This window comes from Bubalus kerabau, chromosome 4, assembly GCF_029407905.1.
Source record: "Bubalus kerabau isolate K-KA32 ecotype Philippines breed swamp buffalo chromosome 4, PCC_UOA_SB_1v2, whole genome shotgun sequence".
NCBI classification, from domain to species: Eukaryota; Metazoa; Chordata; class Mammalia; order Artiodactyla; family Bovidae; genus Bubalus; species Bubalus kerabau.
This window is the reverse complement of record NC_073627.1, coordinates 97,408,833-97,433,737: the sequence shown is the minus strand read 5'-3', so window position 1 is coordinate 97,433,737 and position 24,905 is coordinate 97,408,833. Positions and strand designations below refer to the sequence as shown.

The 24,905-nt window shown below is 38.2% G+C and overlaps 1 long non-coding RNA gene across 2 annotated transcripts in view; it reads right to left on the bottom strand.

Moving 5' to 3' along the window:
* Positions 1–24,905, bottom strand: part of LOC129650010 (uncharacterized) — a 113,718-nt gene that overhangs the window by 27,816 nt on the left and 60,997 nt on the right. For both annotated transcript variants that reach the window (XR_008713526.1, XR_008713525.1), the window contains exon 2: positions 5,139–5,258. This is a non-coding gene — a long non-coding RNA (uncharacterized LOC129650010). The remainder of the gene's footprint in view (positions 1–5,138; positions 5,259–24,905) is intronic.

Below are 24,905 nucleotides of genomic sequence, written 5' to 3'. Positions count from 1 at the left end.
AAATAATAGAATGGGAAAGACTAGAGAGCTCTTCAGGTAAATTAGAGATACCAAGGGAACGTTTCATGCAAAAATGGGTACCATAAAGGACAGAAATTCTATGGACCTAATAGAAGCAGAAGATATTAAGAACAGGTAGCAGGATTACAAAAAAGAACTAAACAAATAAGATCTTAATGATGATGTGATAACATGAATAATCATGATGGTATGATCACTCACCTAGAGTAAGACATGCTGGAATGTGAAGTCAAGTGGGCCTTAGGAAAGATCACTACGAAAAAAGCTAGTGGAGGTGATGGAATTCCAGTTGAACTGTTTCAAATCCTAAAAGATAATGCTGTGAAAGTGCTGCACTCAATATGCCAGTAAATTTGGAAAACTCAGTAATGGCCACAGCACTGGAGAAGGTTAGTTTTCATTCCAATCCCAAAGAAAGGCAATACCAAAGAATGCTCAAACTACCACACAATTGCACTCATCTCACACACTATTAAAATAATGCTTAAAATTCTCTAAGCCAGGCTTCAGCAATACGTGAACTATGAAATTCCAGATGTTCAAGCTGGTTTTAGAAAAGGCAGAGGAACCAGAGATCAAATTGCCAAAATCTTCTGGATCATCAAAAAAGAAAGAGTTCCAGCAAAACATCTTTGTCTGCTTTATTGACTATGCCATAGCCTTTGACTGTGTGGATCATAACAGAAATATAGATCAATGGAATAAAATAGAAAGCCCAGAGATAAATCCACACACATATGGACACCTTCTCTTTGACAAAGGAGGCAAGAATATACAAGGGATTAAAGACAATCTCTTTAACAAGTGGTGCTGGGAAAACTGGTCAACCACTTGTAAAGAATGAAACTAGAGCACTTTCTAACACCATACACAAAAATAAACTCAAAATGGATTAAAGATCTAAACGTAAGACCAGAAACTATAAAACTCCTAGAGGAGAACATAGGCAAAACACTCTCTGACATACATCAGAGCAGGATCCTCTATGACTCACCTCCCAGAATATTAGAAATAAAAGCAAAAATAAACAAATGGGATCTAATTAAACTAAAAAATTCTGCACAACAAAGGAAACTATAAGCAAGGTGAAAAGACAGCCTTCAGAATGGGAGAAAATAATAGCAAATGAAGCAACTGACAACTAATCTCAAAAATATACAAGCAACTCCTACAGCTCAATTCCAGAAAAATAAATGACCCAATCAAAAAATGGGCCAAAGAACTAAATAGACATTTCTCCAAAGAAGACATACAGATGGCTAACAAACACATGAAAAGATGCTCATCATCACTTATTATCAGAGAAATGCAAATCAAAACCACTATGAGGTACCATTTCACGCCAGTCAGAATGGCTGTGATCCAAAAGTCTACAAGCAATAAATGTTGGAGAGGGTGTGGAGAAATGGGAACTCTCTTACACTGTTGGTGGGAATGCAAACTAGTACAGCCACTATGGAGAACAGTGTGGAGATTCCTTAAAAAACTGGAAATAGAACTGCCTTATGATCCAGCAATCCCACTGCTGGGCATACACACTGAGGAAACCAGAAGGGAAAGAGACACGTGTACCCCAATGTTCATCACAGCACTGTTTATAATAGCCAGGACATGGAAGCAACCTAGATGTCCATCAGCAGATGAATGGATAAGAAAGCGGTGGTACATATACACAATGGAGTATTACTCAGCCATTAAAAATAATACATTTGAATCAGTTCTAATGAGGTGGATGAAACTGGAGCCTATTATACAGAGTGAAGTAAGCCAGAACGAAAAACACCAATACAGTATACTAACGCATATATATGGAATTTAGAAAGATGGTAACAATAAACCCTGTATACGAGACAGCAAAAGAGACACTGATGTATAGAACAGTCTTTTGGACTCTGTGGGAGAGGGAGAGGGTGGGATGATTTGGGAGAATGACATTGAAATATATATAAAATCATATATGAAATGAGCCGCCAGTCCAGGTTCGATGCACGATACTGGATGCTTGGGGCTAGTGCAATGGGACGACCCAGAGGGATGGTATGGGGAGGGGAAAGGGAGGAGGGTTCGGGATGGGGAATTCATGTATGCCTGTGGCGGATTCATTTCAATATATGGCAAAACCAATACAATATTGTAAAGTTAAAAAATAAAATAAAATAAAAAACTGTGGAAAATTCTGAAAGGGATGGGAATACCAACCACCTGATTCGCCTCTTGAGAAATCTGTATGAAGGTCAGGAGCAACAGTTAGAACTGGACATGGAACAACAGACTGGTTCCAAATAGGAAAAGGAGAACGTCAAGGTTGTATATTGTCACCCTGCTTATTGAACTTATATGCAGAGTACATCATGAGAAATGCTGGGCTGGAAGAAGCACAAGCTGGAATCAAGATTGCTGGGAGAAATATCAATAACCTCAGATATGCAGATGACACCACCCTTATGGCAGAAAGCGAAGATGAACTAAAAAGCCTCTTGATGAAAGTGAAAAGAGGAGAGTGAAAAAGTTGGCTTAAAACTCAACATTCAGAAAACTAAGATCATGGTATGTGGTCCATCACTCCATGGCAAATAGATGGGGAAACAGTGGAAACAGTGGCTGACTTTATTTTGGGGGGCTTCAAAATCACTGCAGATGGTGATTGCAGCCATGAAACTAAACGATGCTTACTCCTTGGAAGGAACGTTATGACCAACCTAGATAGCATATCTGAGATGACCCAGAGGGATGGTACGGGGAGGGAGGAAGGAGGGGGGTTCAGGATGGGGAACATGTGTATACCTGTGGCAGATTCATGTTAATGTATGGCAAAACCAATACAATATTGTAAAGTAATTAACCTCCAATTAAAATTAATAAATTTATATTTTAAAAAAAGGAAAAAAATAAATAAAAATTAACAATCATTCCTCAATATAAAAAGCAGAGACATTACTTTGCCAACAAAGGTTCGTCTAGTCAAGGCTATGGTTTTTCCAGTGGTCATGTATGGATATGAGAGTTGGACTATAAAGAAAGCTGAGCACTGAAGAATTGATGCTTTTGAACTGTGGTGTTGGAGAAGACTCTTGAGAGTCTCTTGGACTGCAAGGAGATCCAACCAGTCCATCCTAAAGAGTTCAGCCCTGGGTGTTCATTGGAAGGACTGATGTTGAAGCTGAAACTACAATACTTTGGCCACCTGATGCAAAGAGCTGCTCATTTGAAAAGACCCTGATGCTTGGAAAGATTGAGGGCAAGAGGAGAAGGGGAGCACAGAGGATGAGATGGTTGGATGGCATCACCGACTCAATGGACATGGGTTTGGGTGGGCTCCGGGAGTTGGTGATGGACAGGGAGGCCTGTTGTGCTGTGGTCCATGGGGTTGCAAAGAGTCGGACACGACAGACTGAAGTGAATTATGCAGAACTGACTCATTTGAAAAGACCCTGGTGCTGGGAAAGTTTGAAGGCAGGAGGAGAAGGGGATGCCAGAGGATGATATGGTTGGATGGCATCACCAACTCGATGGAGATAAGTTTGAGGAGCCTGCAGAATTTGGTGATGGACAGGGATCCCTGGTGTGCTGCAGACTATGGGCTTGCAAAGAGTTGGACATGACTATGTAACTAACTGAACTGAAATTATAATATACTTCTAAACCTTGAAATATATCCTTTCACTTTTACATTCGGGTTTTACATAAATTTCTACTGTATTTCCTTGAAACATCAACACTACTTAGTCTTCTGTCCCTACCCATGTACATAATAAGGTTATCAAGCTATCATTTATTTACTGTTTAGAAAGCTTCCCTATACATATTGCTTTTGATCTCCCAGACAACAAACACTCTTAGACAGATTTAGTTAACAAATATTTACTGGATATCATCCAGCTGTACATTTCACACTGTAGCAAAGAAAAGGTATAGTATATGAGCAAATATAATATCATACTCTCAAAAAGTCTGTCCTTTGGTGGTGAAACCCAAGGACAAATTACTTCAATTAATTATAAATGCCTGGATAATTATTAGTATCAAATGTTGTGAAGGAGAAGCAAAGACTGCTATCATGGTGAAAGAAGCAAAAAGAACTTTTACCAAGTATTGAAAGAATCTTGTCTGTTTTCTTCCTTCCTGTTTTCATCCTCTTTCTTGCTATTTTTAGGTACATACTATACTTTCTCTTCTCTCAAAAGATTTATCGCCGTTTTCCAAGACAATTTTATAGTTTTTCTAGGAACAAGTGAGCTTTTTTCACTTGATATAGACTGTTCACATATAACTGAAACCTGCAGAAGCCAACAGAATATTGTGAAACAAATATACCCCAATTAAAAATAAATTTAAAAAAAGAAAAATAATTGAAACCTTCCAAGAGACTGGCATATGGTTTTCTCAGATGTGTCTTCAATGTCTATATGATGATATCACTTTGTTTGTGTTATCAGTGATGTCATCATCGTTGTTCTTGCTATCTCCCCCATCCTCTGCCAATAGGGAAAGAAACATTCCTAGTAATTCTAGTCTCTTGAGGGGGATTTAGAAAGTAATCTTACTTATTTATCTCCTGTGGCATTTATCCCACAGATTTAGTTACCTTTTATTTTAAGCAGAATAAACTTGTAAATAAAGGCTTCTCCAATTTTAAGGAAAAAGAGGAACAAGTTTCTGCATAAAAACTAGCAATTACTAACCAAGCCTAATAGCCTGAGTTGAACCTTCTCTTGAGGAAATATCCTCAGAAGAGAAAACTGAAACTTGAGTACATCTTACAGGGTTAATAGAAAGTTACAAGAATAACAATTTTCACATAAAATATTATCTGATCATCATCTAGATTTTATATGAAAAAATTATGATTCACACCCTGCAATGAATGATTATCTGAGGCTCTATTTATGTGGTTTGTTCAGGGACAGTGAAAAAAATAATAATTCAAAGAGGCATACAAGCAAAGCAAAAGATATTTGGAGCATTTTAGATTTCAAGATTATCTTCCTACCAAATGCAAAACCAAACATCAAGACAGCAAGGAATCTCATACTGAAATATACAGATACCCTTGATGTTTTAACTCGATCAAGAAAATTCCCTTTATGAACTTTGAAACAGGAAAAAAGGAAACTCACTTTTATATTCATGCCTTACTTCCTTGAGGTAGCAAAGCTTCTTGGTTGATCCAGTTGATGGAAAATGTTGTCAGGATCTCCAGGAATCTTCAGAGCAGCACTACTTCTTAAGAGAAAAATCTGCAACAGTACAGAAAAGATAGTGTGGCCTGTTGGCATAAAAAGGTCACAGCATACCATCATCCATCCCATAGATACAAATGCCAGGAAAGGGAGACCTCTTAGGACTAAATCTATGGCTGTGGTTTGGAACAATAAAGTAGAGATCTGAGAGGTCAAAATCATAAGAGAAAATATCTTTATATTACAGAAGTGAAGAATTCCATTTATATCCACGATAGCTAATACTATCTAGAGACTTCTCAGGCAAGCAAAGAAGAAAAACAAAAAAAAATCGAGCTGGCCCCAGAAGTCCAGAATATGCACCTTCATTTATTGTGCAGTCACACAAGAGAAATGACCTCTCCAGAGGGTGCACTATGAATGATTTAAGCTCCCTTTAACACTCCAAACTACTTCCAAAGCTCAGTGGGAACTCTGTGTTGCATTACTGGAAGGAAAAAAATGAGTAAATATAAATACTCCACTTTTCCTCTTTAGATCTCATCTTTGACTTCTTCCTAAATACTCTTTCCAATATAGGAATCACTATTTCTTTCTTCTCCTAAACATTATAGATGTCATAGCTACATACTTTAGAAGAATGAATGCTTGGATATAATCATATAAAAGAATTTCCCTTATTCTAAATATAGCATGTGTGAGTTTTCTTATCTTAAATGGTTAAAATGCTTTATTTGTTACATTAGATATATCTTCGGCTAAATGAATCCAACTAGCTTTTCCTGTATTGGCACCCATACTAAATTTAAGAACTGCTCACAATGATGAACTTTAAAGAATATATATGAGAGCTGGAGAGTTAGTCTGTTTTCTATGAAATGAATAATCAGAAAAAGATTTCAACCAGGTAACTGAAAGTAAATGAATAACATGGGAACTGACTGAAAGTTTTCAGAAGAGAAGTAAACCCTATATTGGGGATTACATATATCAGGAAATAAAATAATGATATCTGGAAGTAAGGACAAGGAATTTAAAACATAAAAAAAATTGGAGCATCTATAAATATAAAGACACACTATACCAAGCATAGAGTTTTTCTCAATTAAAGCAAGGGCCTTTATCAAAATGTTTTTTGCATATTAATTCCTAATCAAAGTAGACACTCAAATAATTGTGGAAAGGAAGGAGGAGAATAGGGGGAAAGAGAGTGAGAAAGACAAAATGAAGCAAAAGCCAATGGTGAGCATACCAGAATTTTCCTATGCCCTCTCGACACAGAATCACCCCTCCTGACACAGAATCACATCCTTATCTGTCATTTCTCCTCATCTTTTCCTGCCTCACATGAGAGAGAACCAATTTTGCATTCTATCTGCATCTTCTTTCACATATATCTCACTGTCTTGTTGTAAAGCACACTAAGTTGGAAAATTCACTCAAGAATCCATTCTTGTCTGCCTCTGACCAGATCCAAGGCAGAAGCCATTGATAGACTTTACCACCCTCCCGCTCCACAAAGAAAGAGATAAAAGCTGTATTTCTAGGTAATTTAACCAGATTTTATAATGCGTAGAGGCAGTGTCCTTTGTCAATGGAAGAAATGAACTAAGACCACAAGAACTGATTTCCAAAGATGTTTGCTATTGTTGTTCTTTGGTTGTTTTTTTTTAGTCATCAAATTGTAACTCCTAATCAATAAACAGCCAGACTCCTTTATGTGGGTAAAATTCCAGAAACAAATCCAATTGCATATTCCACTGCAGTCAATGAATCAAGTGAGACAGAAGTATAAGAAACCATGTTGGTGTCCTTTTCATAGAGTAAATATTTTTCCCCACCCCCCAGGAAAGAGCTTACATGCTAAAATTTGCTTTCATGAGGATGAACAGATTATCATGATTTAGAAATATTAGCCACTCAGTAAGAGCCATAATTACTTTGCCAACAAAGGTCCATCTAGTCAAGGCTATGGTTTTTCCAGTGGTCAGTATGGATGTGAGAGTTGGACTGTGAAGAAGGCTGAGCGCCAAAGAATTGATGCTTTTGAACTGTGGTGTTGGAGAAGACTCTTGAGAGTCCCTTGGGCTGCAAGGAGATCCAACCAGTCCATCCTGAAGGAGATCAATTCTGGGTGTTCTTTGGAAGAAATGATGCTAAAGCTGAAACGCCAGTACTTTGGCCACCTCATGCGAAGAGTTGACTAATTAGAAAAGACTGATGCTGGGAGGGATTGGGGGCAGGAGGAGAAGGGGACGACAGAGGATGAGATGGCTGGATGGCATCACCGACTCGATGGATGTGAGTTTGGGTGAACTCCGGGAGTTGGTGATGGACAGGGAGGCCTGGCGTGCTGCAATTCATGGGGTCGCAAAGAGTCGGACATGACTGAGCGACTGAACTGAACTGAACTGAACTGAAGAGCCATAATGCTCACAGGAACCACATATAGGATTAAGCATGGAAGTCTTACAGTTTTATGATCCAGTGTGTGATTTATACATAATTCAGGTTCCAGAACTGGTAGTTATATCCTAACCAGTTGCATTTGTAATAGTTTCACTTTCCATACTCTGTGGCTCAAATGGTAAAGAATCTGCCTGCAATGCAGGAGACCCAGGTTCAATCCCTGGGTTGGGAAGATTTCTTGGAGAAGGGAATGGCTACCCACTCCATTATTCTTGCCTGGAGAATTCCATGGACAGAGGAGCCTGGCAGACCACAGTCCATGGAGTCACAGTCAGACATGACTGAATGATTAACACACACACACACACGCTTCTATATTCCAGCTAAGCAATGGTTGAGGATGGTAACTAATGTTCTCTAAGATAGCACCTTAAGAAAAAGTGACCTGAGTACATTAGCTAGCCACAGCTTAGCTTGCATTTAGGCATCATTTAAAGAAAACAGAACTTGCTATGTGCCTACTGACTTCCCCATCTTTTTATGGCCACAGACAGAAACCATGTGCCGCTGATCTATATTACCCCTTGTCTCCTTTGTCATCATGGAGCTCACTTTTTTTTTTTATGTAATATAAGTATATTTGTGTATTGCCTACAAATATTGAAGAAGTGTTTTAGAAATGGAAGTCTAAAGAGTGAAAAATAAACAGTAAAGTTTAGATGAAGCACAAAAAACCAGAAATTTCACAACATATAGTGATTATCCATATGATTGGTGCTAAGCTGTAGTCACAAAACTCCAAGAAAAAAGAAGAGGAAAATATGTTACTTATTTTTTAGGTCAATGCAAATTTTCCTTAGTTTCAGCAGTTTGAAGATTCATGTTTTGCTTTGTAAAAAGTAACGTGAATGTCTCTAGCTTCACCCATTTTGGGGTACAAACAATACCGACATTCAAACCTCATTAGTTTGTTAGCATGGTTCTATAGAATATCTAAACTCAACCTCCATCTCGTACTGTATCCTCAGTAATTTCTGGGATTTCAGAAAGGTTTTCTCATGTACATACATGTATTTGTATTTTCTAGTTAAAACAACCGTCTTCACTATGTAGAGAGAAACTCGCAGGAGTTCAATACTGATATCTTTCAGTGTGCTGTGTTGCTTCATTCATGTCTGCTTCATTCTTCAATATTTGTCTGACTCTTTGAAACCCTATGAACCATAGCCCAACAGGTTCTACTGTCCATGGGATTCTCCAGGCAAGAATACTGGAGTGGGCTGCTGTGTCCTCCTCCAGGGGAAATTCCCAAGCCAGGGATCAAACCTACATCTCTTATACCTTCTGCATTGGCAGGCAGGTTCTTACCACTAGCACCACCTAGGAAGCCCAATCTCTTTAGAGGCAATGACAAATGTCATACTAGTCTCTATTTTAATGTATCCTTTCTTCATTTTGAGCATCTGCATACATATGTTCTCCATCCTCCACAAAATTGGTTTCCCTAATCCTTTCCCACTTAAAACAAATTATCAAAACCCTTACATATATCAACTCACCAATGAATGACTGGAAGCAAGCTTTATCACCCAATAATACTCTCAATCTCCCAAATGGAATCTAACTTTCCATAAGATTGAGACAGTTGCTGAATTTGTCTAGGCAACATGTTTTTCATTTTTAAAATGGTAGATTTTTAAATATCTGTGGCTTTTTTTCATTAAATATAACTTTTAAGATTGCAAAATGTTATGGGTTTTTTTGGAAGTAAATAATCACGTATTTTACAGGATCTTTTTTTAGTTTTGAAAATCTTTTTAAGATGTCAGAATGTATTTATACCTATAATTTCTCTATACAATTCTTCCAGAGTGTTTCACATGGACATTTAATGTGTAGGCTTAGGTATTTGGGTTAATAGTATCCTATTATGAGATGTCCTTTTAGAATAATGTGGGTAGAAGCAACATTCTGAAAAATAAAGCATATGTATATCAAGTCTATAAATTTAAAGAAAGCAAATTCCTCTTCACACAATTATGGGTTCCTCTTTCTCCCAAAGAAAGATTGCTAGTACTTGTTCATAGTAAGAAAATAACTAGAATATTTGCTTAAAAATTAATCTGGTACTGATACAAATGGAACTGTGAGTGCTGGGAATGAAAGAGTATTTATATAAATAAAACATAAAGTGAACAAAAAACACAAAGAACTACTAATCCTCCTCACACTTAAATCACACACATGATACAAGTATAAATATTGGCCTATAAAAATAATTACGGAAGTTCTGAGTGACTTTTAAAGTTTTACTTAAGGACGAATTCTGTAACCTGATTGAAAGGAAACACTGCAGTCATGTGTCTCCTTATATGTGTATAACCCTAGATTACAGTAACTGCACAAAAAAGTCATCAGAAATACCGGGAAGCATTCTTTGATACAAGTCAGGTTTCACAAAATTAAACGAGATTAACTGTTCAGTTTGTCCTAGATTACTTATTTCTAAGAAGCTACAGCCATTTTTGTGGTTTCATGCAAAGTTTCTCACTCATGGATCCTTAGAAATACAAAGCAGAAATCTACTTCTCTCTACTATGCAATAGACTTAACCATGTTATTCTTAGATCAAATCTCATAACACATCTATATTTTATTGAAACTTTAAAGCAGTAAGAAAGGGTAAAAAACACAAATGGAACTAGAATCATTTAATTCAGTCATGGTTATAATTTATGACTTCCAGTCATTATTTAAACAAACAAAAAAGCCTATATTTTTTTAAGTTTAGTTTTTATTTTATCCATTTACTCTTATCAGTTTAATAAAACTCCAGTGGAATGGTAAGCTATAAACAAACACAATTTCAGGTTTTTCCCTCCTTCAATACTGTATTGTTTTATTGCTGTTTTAATAAAAGGAGGCACAATATATTTAACATTTTTACTCTAAGTTACAAATAATTTTCAAGCTAAATTTAGGAAAATTATAGTTAATTTACTATTATGAAAGTGAAAAAGTGTTACAGATAGCAAAATGCCTTATCTTTGTAAATATTCACACAAAGAAATCAGATGCAACTGAATGAAATATAATAGGTCATATTACTGTCTAGAGCTTTAAGAAATGACATGTTTTCTTCTTCTACCTTTGCCATTACTTCTTATTACCAATAGGAAATCAGTTTATCCATGTGTATCATGGAGAGACGTGAAATGAGGAATAAAAAAGATGATAGCATCTATGCTTATTTGAAGAGTCAATGCACATGAAATACTCTTAGGGGCTCTTATACAACATAACACCATAACATAATATGGTCATTATTATTACCAAGTCGTTATTCTGTGTATGAGTATCTGGCTGTCAGAGCCAACTTTAGAGTGAGACTCAGTTAAATGGAGCAGCTTTTGCAGAAAGAAATACCCCAGGAGTATACTGTCACACCTCATACCAACACTCCACTGGTTTATCCTCACTCTACGACTAGAGACATGCCCAAAACCTACTAGAGAAAAGAATGACCCAGAATTGTTACAGAACTTTTCAAATTATCTTTTCCTATAAATATGTTGGTCATAGAAAGTGAAAGCGTCAGTAGCTCAGTTGTGTCCGACTCTTTGCGACCCTATGGACTGTAGCCCGCCAGGCTCCTCTGTCCATGGAATTATTCAGGCAAGGATATTGGATTGGGTTGCAAATTCCTACTCCAGGGGATCTTCCCAACCCAGGGATCGAACCCAGATCTCCCTCATTGCAGGCAGATTCTTTACCCTCTGAGCCACCAGGGAAGCCTGGTCAAATGCCCTATTAAAAAAAAAAAAAGCAGCTCCCAATTTTTGATACAATTTATGTATTTCTTATTATTTTTTTGCTCTACCACTTGCAAGAATATGGATGACAACTTTAACTGATGAAGATACAGGAAAAGTAATTAGCATTTGTGTTGTGTTGTAAATATTAAGTACTATATATGGAAACATTATGTGATATAGTACAAAGTGTTTAGAGATGACTAATTAAACTAACTAAAAGTTAGTTTAACTTTTGTTTTAGTGAAATTAAATAATTTGTATTCAAATTTCAAAATGAGATTTGCTGATCTACTGTATTGTCAACATGATTTTCTTAATAGTTTATCTGATAGTTAAACATGACTTTTCTCTTTAAATATATTAAATAATAAACTAAATGAAAATATTTTTTAATTTTGCATTACCCTTGCATTTCCAAAATAATATCCATTCATTTAAAACTTTATCATTATTTTAATCTCCTTCTGCATACTGATATATTATCTAACATCTTCATTTTAATATTCATAAGTAAAATATAGTCCTAATTTTCGTGAAAACATCATGTTTGCCTTGATTTTTATCCTCACATAATAGAATTAGGAATTTTACTTCTTTTTTGAAAGAAAAAAAGTTTCAAAATTGTAGGAAGTATCTGCTCCTTAAATGTTGGTCAGTTCAGTTCAGTCACTCAGTTGTGTCCGACCCTTTGCGACCCCATGAATTGCAGCACGCCAGGCCTCGACCCTTTGCGACCCCATGAATTGCAGCACGCCAGGCCTCCATGTCCATCACCAACTTCCGGAGTTCACCCAGACTCACGTCCATCAAGTCAGTGATGCCATCCTGCCATCTCATCCTCTGTCGTCCCCTTCTCCTCCTGCCCCCAATCCCTCCCAGCATCAGAGTCTTTTCCAATGAGTCAACTCTTCGCATGAGGTGGCCAAAGTACTAGAGTTTCAGCTTTAGCATCATTCCTTCCAAAGAATCGGAATGGACTGGTTGGATCTCCTTGCAGTCCAAGGTACTCTCAAGAGTCTTCTCCAACACCACACTTCAAAAGCATCAATTTGGCAAATCTAATACAGTTATGTAAAGTTTAAAAATAAAATAAAATTAAAAAAAAAAAAAAAAAAAAAAGCATCAATTCTTCGGTGCTCAGCCTTCTTCACAGTCCAACTCTCACATCCATACATGACCACAGGAAAAACCATAGCCTTGACTAGACGAACCTTTGTTGGCAAAGTAATGTCTCTGCTTTTGAAAATGCTATCTAGGTTGGTCATAACTTTCCTTCCAAGGAGTAAGCGTCTTTTAATTTCATGGCTGCAGTACCATCTGCAGTGATTTTGGAGCCCAAAAAAATAAAGTCTGACACTGTTTCCACTGTTTCCCCATCTATTTCCCATGAAGTGATGGGACCGGATGCCATGATCTTCGTTTTCTGAATGTTGAGCTTTAAGCCAACTTTTTCACTCTCCACTTTGACTTTCATCAAGAGGCTTTTTAGTTCCTCTTCACTTTCTGCCATAAGGGTGGTGTCATCTGCATATCTGAGGTTATTGTTGGTACAATGTCTCTATTTACACTTTCAGTATGTTCTGCTTTTGTGAGACAAAGATACAGTTCTAAAACTTTCTTTTTTGAAATTGTTCAATTTGAATGTTTCTTTTCATCTAGTATCAGTTTTGGAGAAGGCAATGGCGACCCGCTCCAGTACTCTTTCCTGGAAAATCCCATGGACGGAGGAGCCTGGTAGGCTGCAGTCGATGGGGTCGCGAAGAGTCGGACACAACTGAACGACTTTACTTTCACTTTTTACTTTCATGCATTGGAGAAGGAAATGGCAACCCACTCCAGTGTTCTTGCCTGGAGAATCCCAGGGCCAGGGGAGCCTGGTGGGCTGCCATCTATGGGGTCGCACAGAGTCGGACACGACTGAAGTGACTTAGCAGCAGCAGCAGCAGTATCAGTTTATTAAACGTATTAATGTATATTCCTAAGAAAGTATCTTTTTTGCTTCTTTGTTTTGTTTTGTTTTCATGGCCACATTGTGCAGCATGAAGGATCCTATTGAACCTGTGTCCCCTGCAATGGAAGCGCTGAGTCTTAATCCTTGGACCAGGGAAGTTCTAGGAACTATCCTTGTTCAAGAATTTTCAGATTTATTTACCTAGAGATGATTAAGAAAAGCCCCATTATTTTCCTAACTTGCTAGCCTATGTCTTAGTTTTTACTATGCTGGATCAATTTGCCTGTTTTGTTTTGTTTTTGAAAAAATGTAGCTTCAAATCTTCTGGTTCAGAAAAGTTGCACTGAATCCTATTACTTTATTTTTGCTTTATAAGACTATTATGGGGTTTTCCTTTGAGATTAATTATGCTTGTATTTAACTTTGTGTTTGCTGTAGTGTGCTATCCTCAGGAGGGTCTGTGGTTGATAAATGTCAGCAGTCAGGCCTCTGGGAACTTGCTCAGCTGAAGAGATCTCCTTTACTTAAGATTCATCCCAGTGTTGCCTACCTCCAATTACTAGCACTTGCAGGTACCTATGACTTGACCTTTGGCTCAAATTGTTGATAACTTTGATGGCTATCCTAGTTCCAGCATTCTCTACTGGTTCCTGTGAAGTTTTCTTATGATTGTACCTCAGGAAAAACTTTCTTTTTGTCACCCTTTTTTTTTCTCCTTCTCTCCACAAGTAGATATTCTGACTGTTGTTATTCAGCCACTAGGTTGCATCCAACTCTGTGACCCCAAAGACTGTAGCACGCCAGGCTTCCCTGTCCTTCACTGTCTCCCAGGGTTTGCTCAAACTCATGTCCATTGAGTTGATCATGCCATCCAATCATCTTATCCTCTTTCACCCCCTTCTCCTCCTGCCTTCAATCTTTCCCAGCATTAGGGTCTTTTCCAGTGAGTTGGCTCTTTGCATCCGGTGGCCAAAGTACTGGAGCTACAGCTTCAGCATCAGTTCTTCCAATGAATATTCAGGGATGATTTCCTTCAGAATCAAATGATTTGATATCTTTGCTGTCTGAGGGATTCTCAAGAGTCTTCTCTACCACTACAGTTCAAAAGCATCAATTCTTCAGCACTTAGCCTTCTTTATGGTCCAACTCTCACATCCAAACATGACTACTGGAAAAACCATAGCTTTGAAATATGAACCTTAGTCAGCAAAGTGATGTCTCTGATATCCTGATAGCTCTCTTAAATAAACTTCCTGCATTCTCACTTCCATAAAAGGCTTGGTTTAGGAGTAACCAAAATATAGCAGACACTAAAATTGTACTATGGTGATGGGTGACTGTATTAGTTATCAATTGCTGGGTAACAGCTACTCAAAATTTGCCAGTTTGTAACATTTATCATTTCAACCAAATTCTGAGTGTTAGGCATCCAGAATCACCTCAGCAATGTGGTTCTGCATTAGGGTCTCCCAGGAGGTGGCAATCAAGCTGTCAGGCAGGACTTCATTCATCTCAGGCTCCACTGAGGCTGAAGGGTCTGCTTCCAAGCTTTCTCAAGCAGCTGTCAGCAAACCTCAATTCCTCATTGGCCACTGGGTGAAGATTCCAGCCTCTTACCACATAGGCCTTTCCAAGGGGATGCCTCAATACATGGCATCTGGCTTACCACAAAACAAATATCCAAGGGAGACAGTGAGAGCTCAAGACCAAAGCCACATTTTTTTATGAGTCTCATCTCAAAAGTGACATACTTAACATGTCTGCTGTATATTATGGTCTTGGAGAGCAATCCTGGTATAGTGTAGGACAGAGCTACACAGAGTATGAATAAAAGAATGCAGGAATCATCTGGGGCCATCTTGTAGGCTGCCTACAATTCCTCATGAAAAGGCTGATGTATTAGTTACTTGTTGCTGTGCAACTGAATCTCTTGAGAGTCCCTTGGACAGCAAGGAGATCAAGCCAGCCAATCCTAAAGGAAATAAACCCTGAGTATTTGTTGGAAAGACTATTGCTGAAGATGAAGCTCTGATACTTTGGCCACCTGATGTGAAGAGTCAATTCATTGGAAAAGACCTTGATTCTGTGAACAACTGAAGGCAGGAGGAGAAGGGGATGACAGAGGATGAGATGGTTGGATGGATCACCAACTTAATGGACATGAATTTGAGCAGGCTCTGAGAGCTGGTGATGAACAGGGAAGCCTGGTGTGCTGCAGTCCATGGGGTTGCAGAGTCAGACATGACTTAGCAAATGAACAACAACAAGTGCAACTAATTACCCCCAAATTTAGTGCCTTAAACAACATTTATCACTTCACCAAGATAAGATGCGTCAAGAGGTTGGACAAAGGTTAGCCAGATCTTCAGTTTCTGAGCCTCGTACAAGTCTGAAGTCATCTCAAAGCTTGACTGGAAAGGATTTTCTTTCTAGTTCACTCACATGGTTGTTGGCAGGAGTCATTCCTCATGGACTACTGAAGTAAGATCTCATTTCCTCATAAATTGTTGGCTGGAATCCTTTATCAGTTCTGTGCCATGGTGAACCACTCCATAGAATAACTCATGACACACAGTGGAATCAGACCAAAGAAGAAAAAAGATAGGAGAGGAGTGAAAGTGAAAAGTCAGCAAGTGAAAAGTCATAGTTCTCTGTAACCAAATCATGGATGGGACATCCCATCATCCTGTCATATTCTGTTTGCTAGAAACAATCAGTAGGTTTATCTAACATGCAAGAGGAGAGGGTTATACAAGTGTGAAGATCTTTGCGAGTCACACTACAGCTGGAAACGTGTACCCTATCAGAGTTTGTAGGTAAAGTTAGCTGCAGACACTAGGTGGCTATGTAATTAAATATAAAAGTTACATAGCTGATGAACTAGAAGTTATACTTGTAGGAGGAACTATACTAGAAATCTACAAATCTACAAAATTTGAAAAATATGGAAGACATAGTAATAATAACCATAATGGAAAAGAATGATTGTCATTGGATACAACTGATGTTTTAGAGAGAGACAATGTAGGGCTGAAAATGATTAACTATCAATTAAAGGCTAAATATGGGAGCCAGTGGGCCTGCCCGGCTACATATAAATCATATTTCTTGCAGTTGGATGGCAAAGAAAACTGAGGAACAGGCTCATTACTTAGAGCAGTGACAGTGCTCCAAAGATGATCAAATTCTCAACCTAGACATGCTTATTATGCCAATAAACATGGGATAGGAATACCTGTGTTAAAGAATATTTAGTGATGACTGTTTAAGCAAGAGATGTTCAAAGCATGGGTGTAATTCAAGGGATTTCTGAGCAGTGTCACCTACAGAGCAGCAATCCCATGGCCGGCCATTCCAACAGTGAGTCTTTAATACTATCAGTAACACGTTGTCTTTCCAAGTGCAGTGGTGTGCCATCTTAAGTCCTCATAAGCAAGCATCAAATACTAAAAACTTAGGAGTGATTGACATGTCCCCCGCTGAAAACAAGACAATATTATCAAGAAGGAAAATGGAGCAGAAATTCAAGAAGGAGGAAAATGATGTCACACTAAAGGCAAACCATGTCAACCTACTTCCCAATCTTGTCAGCCATTACTGACGACTGAGGGCTGAGCAGCATCCAATGCCGATTTCAAAAATCAGCCCAAAATGTCACCACTGCCAAATAACTGTATTTTTCTGGATTTGGCAACCTTGTCAATGAATCAGAATAATATTATTTTCACCATGAATATTCTACAGAGGTTTAGAAAGCCATTTATTTAGTACTAAAGTTATAGTCTTAGTATAGAAACAAAGAAACTATTTCTCAAATGTTCACTCACAGCAACGGGAGGCATGTGTCAGAGAAAAAGCTCAGTATCTGAAACAAGTTTTGCAGACTGTTAAAACAAAAGCAAGCCAAGGTTACAGAAAACTGAAAATAGGAATACTCTGAAGACCATCAGTGTTAACCTTTACCCCCTGCTCACTCAGAGGATGTGTTCATGTTTAAGAAACTTATTTGTGCTGCCTTCCTACTCTGCTATAAAAGACTGAAAACATGCAGAGAAATGTAAGCTCCAAATAATCACTAGCTGCCAACCCCTAGAAGCAGGCCCCGAAGCAATGCTCCAGCCCTATCCGTTGATCTGGGCAATGAGTCCCCATGACACTCATCTGTTTACTCTCGCCCGGTCAGAAAGTCTTTACCTCACCAGAGAGCCTTGCCCCCAGGCCTCTCCTCAAGTTTCCTGGTCCAGGCATCTAAGACGTTAAACCTCAGGTCACCCTGCGTCTGCTCTTCCCTATCTCACCGGACTGCACAGTTATTACCCAACTTGTTTTCCTCTCTAAGTTATATGCTGTTAACTGTTTCCTTCAAAGTCAATCTAGTTGCAAAAAAACACATTTGACTGTAGAAGGTAGTGAAGTACTGAAGTGAAAGTCACTCAGTCATGTCCGACTCTTTGCAACCCCATAAGACTGTACAGTCCATGGAATTCTCCAGGCCAGAATACTGGAGTGCATCATGTTTCCCTTCTCCAGGGGATCTTCCCAACACAGGGATTGAACCCAGGTCTCCCATATTGCAGGCGGATCCTTTACCAACTGAGCTATTTAACTGTAGAGCAACAGTTTAAAAAGAAAATGTAGTAGCTGGATATAAATCATTCAGAACTGTATTAACTATTTTCATCCTAACTATTAATTATGATTAAGTAGATTCTTTCAGCACTGATTCTAAGCTTAGAAAACCACAACTGTGGCCTCCCTAGACTGTCCCCTAGGCAGCACATCTTTAACTCCATTATCTGGAGGACAAGCAAACATCTCTTTTCACAGCTTCTATGGAAAAGAAAAGACATGTTTTTCCAAGATGCCCAAGACATTGTCTCCTCACGTCTCATTGGCTCAAATATGATCATGTTCCTGTCTATCAATGGGATGGCCTAGCTGTTTTTAAGTATTCTGATCTAAACCATATAACTAAAAACAGAGACCATATTTTCCAAATAACATATCTCAGAACAGAAGAGAGGCTTTCAAAATAAAGCTGACATCAGTATGGGTAAATTTGGATACTAGGTATGCAAACTTTAAAACCATCAATTTATAGTAAGTATCACTGTCCTCATTTAATAAATGAAGAAAATCAAATGCAGAGAGATTAAGCTATACTTATATCAAGATACCATAACTAGAAAGTGACAAAACATTAGAAAAACCAGTTTGGGCACTACGACAGATCTTCAATACAAAATCATATTCCTACAGAGAGGTTTAGAAGATTGAAGTTACTTTGCCAGGTAGTGTGATCTTAGATCAATAACAATTCATCTGTTTTCATTTTTTAAAAAATCACTTGTAAGACAAAGCATCTACTTACATATATTCTAAAGCTATTGAACAATTAATTCTTGATTATTATAGGGTAGTAACAGTGCCCAAAATATTTATTGCCAGACTATTCAGAAGCATTGCAATCAGACACCATCAGCCACATATCCATTTCTGGCTGTATGCAATGTGTTACTGGTAACCAAGAATTTTAATAACATAATAATGCAGTTCCACATAGGTTAAAATCCTTAAAAAATGGCCATTATTGAAATCTAGGTGCATCTTTGGAAAACACAATTGTGCTAAGAGAATATATACATTTAATGCAATGGCATCTTCTGTTCATTTCATTAACATTACTACCCTTACAAGTTCTAAGTCATCCAGTTCCATCCAAATTATTCTACTAAAAGTTTCTACTGTAAGCACTACCTCATCTCTTCAGAACTTACAACATGAAAATGCCACATTGCCTCTGGAAACCTTCTGAAACTCCAGGAGACTGAGAGGAGAGATTCTTAGAAATGCAGATGAGAAGTTTACCTTGTGTCAAATTTTTAAACTGGTAAAGTGACATGAAATGGAAAGCACATTTTTTTAAGATATCAATTAATTACAATCTGTCTCCCCTTCGTGTTCAGAAGCAACTGAGCAAGTGACATAGGAAGTACATGGAAGGGAAAATAACTTTGTGATTAATAATAGAAGAATATAGCTTAAAACCAAGATTATGATGGGGCCTCCTCTGACCAACATCCTTCTTAATAATCAAATTACAGATTAAAATCAAGTGAAAAGGAGCATGATGCTAAGATTCTTGCCCCTCATGTCCTCAGGCTGCCTTTTGTCTGTGAAAAAACTTTAGCCAAAGAGTAAGCTTATTCAGAGAAGTGAGAAAATGCAAAAACAAAGGAAAACAATCCAACAAGAGTAATTAATAATAGTTTAATCATTAAGCATGGCCAAGGGCCTTTAGTTACTCTTCAAGGGATAGAGATAATATTCTGACACATGTCCTGTGCACTGTCTTATAGAGGCTAAACCCCTATTTAGATGGAAGAAGTTAACTACATGAGAACCAACTGGACTGTAACCATGACATTAAGCTGCCATAATTCAGAAGGCTGGCCTCAAAGAAACAGGAAAAAATTGATCCTGGAACTAAAGATGAACTGTAGTTTAAACAATCAAGATGACACTGATCAGACCATTGCATAACCAATTTTAAGATGACTGTCACAGCTGACTGTACTGTTTCTGTAAATAGGCCCCCTCCCTCCATCTGTAAAAGTTCTTGCCCACTGGTTGCCAGTCAGGGGGAGTTGACCTTTGGATAGAAGTCCACCCGCCCCCACTGGTTGCTGACCTCCAAAATAAACCAAACTTTCCTTTCCACAAGCCTTGCCTCATTATTGGCTTTAAAGCAGCAGTCAGACTCCACTTGGGAAACACAGCCAGTTGCAGAAAAGCTTGAAGATTCCTATCCAGGAGAAGTAAGCCATAACTCATTTTCATAAAACATGGAGGAAATCTCCAAGAGGAACCTCTTGGTTCTTTTCATCTCCACATATCAGGAAAAAGAGCAGAGGACAAATAAATATTGACTTGCACCCAGATCTTATGAATCAACAAGAGAGAAAAAGCTTTCTTTTAACAGATTGGCTTTGAGGAGTGGAGGAAGAAAAAATACCTTCCTCTTTAAAAATGATGTGACCTCCCAATCTGGTACTGTATCAGATCAATGAGATTTAATCTTCTTGTAAAAGTTTTTCTACGCAGCATGCTCCTTCTCTCTTTTTCCCCCTTGGAGGTAATAGAGTGTGGTGCTGAGAGACCAGATATAGAGTCAAACGGCTCAGGTCTGTGTCTTGTCTGTCAGTTCTCAGCTGCCCCACATTGAGGAAGAAATCTGTCTAATCCTCAGTTCTCTCACTTGCAAAAAAATGCATAATCGCAATACCTAACTTATAGGCTTGTTGGAGCATTAAATGATGTAGTTCATGTAAGGTACATAGGACATCACCTATTACAGAGTAAGCTCTCCAGAAATGTTAGCTGTTTTGTTAATTAATTACTTCTATGGGCTCTATCAAAGAAAAACAAGTCAGGACTTAATAAGTAGAGACTTTTATTCAGAATGATTATCGCAAGGGAGAGAAAGGGACTACTGCAACAGGAAAAATACCGTGACTATTAATGTCTGCAAGTGTCTCAAATAAAAGAGAAAACTTTTTTTATTTAATAGCATTTTAATAGAAACAAAAAAGACCTCAAGTAGCCAAAGAAATGTTGAGAAAGAAAAAAGGAGTTGGAGGAATCAGACTATACTATAAAGCTATAAAGTAATCAAGACAATATAGTTTTGATTACTGTAAAGACAGAAATATAGATAAATGGCACAGAATAGAAAGCCCAGAAATAAACCCATGCAGCTACGATCAATTAATCTACAACAAAGGAGGCAAGAATATGCAATGGAAAAAAGATAGTCTCTTCAATAAGTGCTGCTAAGGAAACCGGACAGCTACATGTTAAAAGAATGAAATTAGAATATTCTTTAACACCGCACGCAAAAATTAATTCACAATGGGTTAAATACCTAAACAAAAAACTGGATACAATAAAACTTTTAGAGGAAAATATAGGCAGAACACTGACATAAATCACAGTAATATCTTTTAGATCCATCTTCTAGAGTAATGGGAAACAAAAACAAACAAATGGGACCTAATTAAACTTAAAATCTTTTGCACAGCAAAGGAAATCATAAATACGACAAGAAGGCAACCCAAAGAATGGGAGAAAATATTTGTAAATGATGCCACTGACAAGGTATTAAAGTCCAAAATATAAAAACAGCTCATGCAGCTTAAAATCAAAAAAACAACCCAATCAAAAAAATGGTGTCTCCTTTGCTGTCTTGCATACAGGGTTATTGTCATCATCTTGAGGGATGGTATGGGGAGGGAGCTGGGAGGGGGGATCAGGATTGGGAATACGTGTACACCCGTGGCGGATTCATATTGATGTAAGGCAAAACCAATACAATATTGTAAAGTAAGTAGCCTCTAATTAAAATAAATAAATTTAAATTAAAAATAAATAAATAAAATATACTTTCAAAAAAAATGGTGGAATATCTAAATAGACATTTCTCCAAAGAAATACTGATGGTCAAAAACCATATGAAAAGATGCTCAACATCACTAATTATTAGAGAAATGCAAATCAAAACTACAATGGGGTATCACCTTGCAGCAGTCAGAATGGCCATTATTAGAAAGTTTACAAACAGTAAATGCTGAGAAGAGTGTACAGAAAAGGGAACCTTGCTACACTGTTGGTGATAATGTAAATTAGTACGCCACTACAGAGAACAGTATGGAGATTCCTTAACAAACTAAAAAAAAAAAAAAAGCTATCAAAGGACCCCACTCCTGGTCATATATCTGGAGAAAAACATGATTCAAAGGATGCATGCATCCCAATGTTCATTGCAGCAATATTTACAATAGCCAAGACATGAAAGCAACATAAATGTGTATCAATGGATGAATAAGTAAAGAATATATGGTGTGCACACACACACACACACACACACTAGAATATTACTCAGTCATAAAAAAATGAAATAATGCTATTTGAAGCAACATGGATAGACTTAGAGATTTTCATGCTTAGTAAAGTAAGTCAGACAAAGACAAATCATGATAACACATATGTGAAATCAAAGAAATAATACAAATGAACTTGTTTATAAAGCAGAAATAGACTCATGGATTTATAAAACAAAGTTATGGTTATCAAAGGGGAAAAGTGAGGGTGGGAGGTATAAATTGGGAGGTTGGGATTAACATATACACACTGCTGCTGCTGCTGCTGCTAAGTCGCTTCAGTTGTGTCCGACTCTGTGCGACCCCATAGACGGCAAGCCCACCAGGCTCCCCTGTCCCTGGGATTCTCCAGGCAAGAATTCTGGAGTGGGTTGCCATTTCCTTCTCCAATGCATGAAAGTGAAAAGTGAAAGGGAAGTTGCTCAGTCATGTCCGACTTGTAGCGACTCCATGGACTGCAGCCCACCAGGTTCCTCTGTCCATGGGATTTTCCAGGCAAGAGTACTGGAGTGGGGTGCCATTGCCTTCTCCGAACATATACACACTGCTCTTCATGTTGTTTCTTTAGATTGCAAAGCAGAGACTGAGAGTCCTGTGTCTTCTTATAAGGGCACGAATCCCATTCACCAGGATTTCTTCCTTGTGAACTAATTATTTCTCAAAGGCCTCACCTCCTGAGATCACCACATTTGGGTCTAGGATTTCAGTATATGAATTGGGTGGGAGAGGGAAGAGATACAAATATTCAGTCCATAACAGGTGCCTCCCTCTTTTTTTGTGTGTGTGCCTGCTCAAGCCTAAAGGTAAGTAGGGTTCAAAGGGGGACTGTAGGAAATAGAAGCCTGACTGAAGTTTGGTCAAGATAAAGCAGCAAGTAAGAAGTCAGTCATTGTAAACACTTTAGTTCCAAGTGACTGTCTTGTGGCTTTTATATTGTTCAGTCTGGGTTGCTTGTTGTTTAGTCTATCTTTGTTATATTGCAGATGCTTTGTGCTTATGTCTGGGAGTGAGTGCTGGGAACGATTATCCAGTGGTTTCTGGCAGCCAGACCTGTTGAAAACCCTCTCTACCAGATTTCCCACTGGACTGGGAAGAATCCCACTCACATATGCCCTGCAAGTCATTATCTGTCTTTACCATCCCACTGAAACTGTATTCCTATACTTGTTTGAAAGTTATGATATTCCCTAAAAGTCTTCCTATTTCATTTCTTGCTTGAAAAGTGAAGAAGTAACCCTGACCTTTCATACTCCAATTCAGCATTGCAATAGTCTGGATTCTCCTTAATTTTATCCAAGTAGATCCTCAATGTTACATTGTTGCTGCATCTCATCTGGGATCCTCTAGCATTTTCTATAGGACAAGTGGAAGAAAAGGAATACACCTATATAATACACACTTTCTCTTTTCCAGATTCAATGCTGGAATCTCCTACATTCAGTAATATCAGTGTTCTTGTGAAACACTGAATATACAGACAATGGGCAGGCCATAAAGTACTAGAGAAGGCTGACCCACAGTCTCTGTAGCAAATAGTCCAGAAAGCCAGTTGACACTTCTTTAGCAATAGGCAAAAGGTAAGAGTTTGGTCAATGACTGTCATCTTCTCTAGTTTTTGTTCCTGCTTCCAACTCAAGACCAAATATTATAGAAAAACCCAAATATACTCTCCAATCAGTCACATAGACTACTAGTTTCTAGTTAGACTGCTTCCAACTTCCTCATTCTGTCAAAGAAAATTACAGCAGAATTTTCTGGTGTAAAAATTATTCAAAACTATTTCTATAGAGGTCAAGACCATTGAAAGAAGACAGAGAAACTGAATTAAACTCTCTAAAACCAAACGCAGAAGGATTTTTAAATGCTGGGAAGAATTAATATAAAAACTTTGGTGGATGTTGACTGGGAGGTATGTCAATGTGGTTTAGCCCCCTGTGTTTACTAGTTGTTCTTATCAAAGTTAAACTCCTAACCCCCCAGAGACTGGGAGAGAGGGGCTCTTTCTTTTTGATGAATGCCCCTGGCTTCCCTTGTGGCTCAGCTGGTAAAGAATCTGCCTGCAATGAGGGGGATCTGGGTTTGATCCCTGGGCTAGGAAGATCCCCTGGAGAAGGGAAAGGCTACCCACTCCAGTTTTCTGGCCTGGAGAATTCCAAGGACTGTATAGTCGATGGGGGTCACAAAGAGTCAGACATGACTGAGCAGCCTTCACTTTCACTTTTCAAAAGGATGACTCCCAGGTCCTTGAGAAAAACAGTCCTGTGACATGGAGAAGAGAATTTACAATTCCAAGTTTTCATGAGAAAGCAAAGGGAGGTTAAGAGCTTGTAGTCAGGAACTAGGGAGTTTACACAAGCTGTGTGGGGCATTATGGACACCACGATCAATGCCAATAACCTCCAATCAAAGCAAACCTAAAACCTTCCCTAGTTTTCCATTAACAAAGCTTTCTCACTGCCCTGTCTGCCCTTCAGTGTCTGCCAAAAACAGTTAATAGTTACTGGCTTTTTTACTATCAGTTCAGTTCAGTCGCTCAGTTGTGTCCCACTCTTTGTGACCTCATGAATTGCAGCACGCCAGGCCTCCCTGT